At 42.4% G+C, this 4,852-nt stretch overlaps 1 long non-coding RNA gene across 1 annotated transcript; it reads left to right on the plus strand.

Annotated features, from left to right (window-relative positions):
• The first annotated feature begins 860 nt into the window (after positions 1-860).
• LOC123576127 lies at positions 861-3,434 on the plus strand. Its single transcript, XR_006701179.1, has 2 exons — positions 861-2,017; positions 2,693-3,434. It is a non-coding gene; the product is annotated as an uncharacterized LOC123576127 (long non-coding RNA).
• The last annotated feature ends 1,418 nt before the right edge of the window (positions 3,435-4,852 follow it).

Consider the following 4,852-nt stretch of genomic DNA (forward strand, 5'->3'; position numbering starts at 1 on the left):
TCCAGTTTGATAATCCAGGATAATCTTCCCATCTCAAGATCCTCGATTTCAATACATCTATAAAATCTTTTTTGCCATAAGGCAACATTCACAAGATGCAGGGATTAGGACCTGGATATTTTTAGTAGTCATCATTCAGTCTTACCACACCCACCCAGGGAGATTATCAGGAAACCTGTCTTGGCTGAGATTCTGTGTAGAAATAAAACCAAACCAACCAAACAAAAAAACAGCCTCCATGTGTCCTATTCTGCAGTGACCTAGAGTAAGAGAGTATATAACCTATGTGTGATAGGAATCCCTAAGCCTCAAGATTTACATTAAAATGTTTCTGGGATCATGATACCTCTGAGGCACTCAACAAAAGCAAATGCAAAGCTTTCTCTAGAGCGATATTTTCACAACCTATATTACATTGAAGTCACTCCCATATCGTCACGGAACATGTGCTTGTACTCAAAAAATCACAAAATTCACGAGAAAAGAAAGGCAAAGTAAACATGTACAATACACAGGGGGATCTGCACATCAAGAAGTCAGGATAAAGCCATCTAAATGGAGACCACGAGAAGCTTAAAATGACTAAAGATGTGCAATGAATGATCGAACTGTAAGAAAAAAAATAAGCTCCGTGAAAAAAAAAAAAAAAAAAAAAGAATAGGCAGATTTGAGAAAGAAACAAATGTTGCTTCTAGAAACAAAAATCATTGAAGTTGAAAGCTTGAGGGTTCAGAAAGCAGAGTAGACACAGCAGTAGATGGAACTTGTGCCTGGAAGACAAGATTTTAGGATATTAACAGAATGTAGTCTGCCTTTTTTTTTTTTTTGTTTTTTTTTTTTTTTTTTGCAGTCTGCCAACTTTTAATAGGGGCTCAAAGAGAAGGGAGAGAGTCAACATTCAGTGAGAAAATGTCTGAGAATTTTCCACAGTTGAAGAAAGACACAAACCCTCAGATTGGAGATTTACAACGCATCCAGAGCAACAAGAAGAAAAAAATGAATCCGCACCTATGTACTCCGAAGTAAAACAGCAGACTGATGAATTAATGCATTAGGAGAGGTATTCTCGTAGTTACAACTTCACATTTCTATCACACTCCAGTCACCCCTCCATTTTGATTTGCTCCCTGAACCACAGAGCTGAAAGGAAACAGGGATCATCTCACTTAAACCTTTTAGTTTATTGAGGGGAAACGGAGGCCAGAGTGGAGGCGCGGCTTTCCCAAGACCATCCCAGGAGCTCAAGTCAACAGAAATCTGGTATCGCAAACCCTAACTTAGGCTCTTTCCGGGAGCTCTGAGGCTGTATCTGAGTCTCCACGGTGGTCTGAGGACAAAAGAGAGAATGCCCACAGTGGGGAAGTGACCAAAATAAACAAGGACAATCTATTAGCATTAAACACTGACTAAATGAGACCCAATATTATCCTTTATTAAGTCAAGCTGAGAAGTTGAACGCAGGAGCCGTTTTGTATGTCAGCACCATAGCAATTATGAATGGACTGATTAATAAGTAAACAAACAAATACTAGGAAATCAGGCTTGTTTTAATGCTTCAAACTCGCAATAACACCCTGCTAACATGAACTCCAAGTATTAACACTAATAACCACACTAATCATAGGCATGAAAATTCCAAATTAATTCAAATGCTGCTCAATAGACCATCACTGTGTCCTCCCTGCCTGTTCCTTTTCTATCTGTTCAGATCTCCATGCAGTAATTAAATCCATTAAAATGTAAAACTAGCTTTTGTGCTCAAGGGGAAAAATGAAAAAGGACTCTGACCAGCATCCCTGGGGATGGACCTGTGAGTTCTCAGAACTTCAGTTATATCCAAATTCTTGGCTCTTTTTTTTTTTTTTTTTCTGAAACAGCAGCTCTCCCTCACGGGGATCCAGTTGCCAGGCTGAGTCCGCAGCATTTCTTATCAAAATAGAAGACGTGGCTTTATGGAGAGGATGAGCAGAGGACTAGGAGAAGACAGGCCGACGTCCTGGCTCTGCCTCGTAGAGCTGTAAGATCTTGGTTTAATAAAACGTGTTTTTTCTCTGGCCTTCATTTTCTCTATTTGTGCATTAGGAATGGTATCTGCTCTCCCAGGTGGACTGGAGGAATCAAAAGAGATGATAAAAGGTGGAGGTGCTTTGTAAAGCATCTAATTCCCCAGAACGCTCCGAAGCTCACAGAAACTTCCATTTATTCTTTTGGTGAGGTGTGGGAACACAGAGCAGTGTGGCTAGACGAGGTGTATGTAGGGTTTACACTGACTTATTAAATGATGCGTTTTAAAAGAGGATATAATCATGATGCTCTTACAGATAGAAAATGAATATATGCCAAAGATTTTATTTGCCTCAGGAATTGATGAAGAAGCCAGTAGACGTTGCAGTGAATTCAAATACAAATTCACGGGGTCACATACTTTTAGTCAAATACAGAAAGCTGAAATGAATTGACAAAAAGACGCAAAAGCGCTCACAATAATCGATTGCATCCCATTAGGCTCAATTTGCATTTCTGTGGACCGGAATTATTTGCATTACTGTCCATTTTCTACAACTTAATTTCTATCGGTACAGAGCTGTAAAATAGCTGAGTCAAAGACAAGAGGAATCAGAGCTAACTTAGGTGGATGAGCTAATCAGGACAACTACTAAATATTAAAAGCTTTCACAATTTTTCCTTCCAGGCCCTTGATTGAAAGGATCTCAAACCCACTTGAAGCAATTGCTCAAATTTTGGCTTCATGACATGCCAACTGTACCAATGTTAGGTAAGGAGTGGGAAAACTCTGGGCTGGCTTCCAGGGTATCTACTCAGCTGTCCTGTATCACCAACAAATGTACTGTGTAAGACAACCTTGGCCAAGCTTCCTCTTTCAACCAAGCCTCAGTTTCCCTCTCTGAAAAATGAGCCATATTTGACCCATTGACGCCTGGCCCACACCACTGAGAATGTGACTGAAAAGTGCTTTCTACAGTTGAGAGAGTTTTACCCCCCTAGGAGGGTATATGTATTACTTTTATTTGATTATAGAGGAAGTAACATCACATGGCCCTCCAACTGTTCTCCCTCCTAAAATATACTTGTTTAGAAAGACAAACAAAATAGGAATTGTCCAAGAAAGACAATGGAAAGAGTACTTATGCCCATTATCTGTAGTGGTTAATATATCAACTTGGCGGATGTTTTTGGATGAGTTTTACATTTAATCAGTGAACTTTGAGTAAGCAGTTGAGAGCGTGAATAGCACAAAAAGACCAGTCTCCTGGAGCAAGAGAGAATTCTCTGTCAAACTACCTTCAGAGTTCGTCTGTACCATCAGCTCTGCTGGATCCTGAAACTGCTTGTCGACAGGCAGAATTTGGACTCACCAGCCCCCATAACTGTGTAAGCCAATTCCTTATAATAAATCTGTTTCTCTGTATATACATATCGCTTTGTATGTTCTGTTTTTCTGGAGAATTCTGACTAGTCCAGTAGCTATTACTGAAATGGAAGTCTCTACAAAGGTAGTAGTTAGTTTTGACTCTACTCATGGGTACACCAGAAAGGCTTTGGAAGGAACCTTCCAATGAGAGCCTGGAAATCCTGGTTTCTGGGAGGAGGCAAGGCCTGGTCAGTGTCCCCTGTGGCCATGGAGGGCATCCTTGGAACCTGGCATTCCCAGTGAGAGGCTTCAGCTCTGGTTCAGAACTACCACTCCCTCTCCAGGACAGGAGTCATATCAACAGACATTGCTGGCTTTCCTATCAAAGGAGCCATGAGAAAATGTTGGGGAACTTGAGGACTGGGGGGAAATGAGAGAAGGAGGGTTATACCCATGTCAGAAAGCTCTGGGGAGAAGAAACAGACTCCTAAGAAAAAGCTTGTTCCTAACTTTGTTGAGACTCCAAAGGAAGACACTGCTGTGCTATCACTTACTGAGTCTGGTCAATAGATCAGGCACCGTGCAAATTGTACTTTACATAAATTTTCATGCGTGATCATCACAACTATGCTGAATATAAAGGTATTATCCTCATTCAACAGATGTGTTCAGTGAGGGCAAGTAATTCACCCTATGTCACCCAACCCCTGGGAAAGCATAAGATAGATCCCTAAGGAAAGAGTATGGCCCAAAACCAAGGACGAGTGAGGGAGAAACTAAAGACAGCCAGTGAGCCCAGGAGCTCAGGAGAAGAGGGAGGACAGCAGGAGATCTGGGAGGGGGGTTGGGCAGGCAGTCAGCTGCCTCAGAATGGTTGGATGGGGGACAGGATCTCCATCTGCTCATTTGTACACTTTGCTGCCAATTGGTGGTCACCAGCAACATGTCACCTCCTCCTAATTAAGCCTTACTAGAGTCAGCTGAGGAAGGAGTTATGATTGGCCAGACACAGTTCACCCAGCTCCCGCACCACCCGAGACCAGAGGCCATTTACTAGTTATTGATGAGTTTCATTTGCTAACAACTGCACCCCATTTCAGAGCCGTCTGGGGAGCCACTGATGCAAGCTCACGTTTCCACACACCCAGATTTCCTGAGGGAGCACCTTGGAGATGCTAAGTGAGGCATGTGAGAGAGAATGGATTACAGGCCAAAGAGTTACCTCCATGATGCCTGGCATGAAGAATAGTACAGGGGTAGGTGTGGTTGGGACAATGGGTTGGGGACAACGGGTGGCCGGCACGGGCGAACGGCTTCAACTTTTCTGAGCTTCTGAAAATGGAGATGTTACCACAGGCCTAATGTGAGGACCGAATGAATGAGCAAATGTGAAGGGTTTTGTACACGTTAAGGCAAGGGTCAGCAGCTTTTCTCTGTGAAGGGCAGAGAGCAAATAATTCATACTCTGCCACTGTAGTC

Source organism: Leopardus geoffroyi, chromosome C2 (genome assembly GCF_018350155.1).
Source record: "Leopardus geoffroyi isolate Oge1 chromosome C2, O.geoffroyi_Oge1_pat1.0, whole genome shotgun sequence".
In the NCBI taxonomy this organism is placed as follows: domain Eukaryota; kingdom Metazoa; phylum Chordata; class Mammalia; order Carnivora; family Felidae; genus Leopardus; species Leopardus geoffroyi.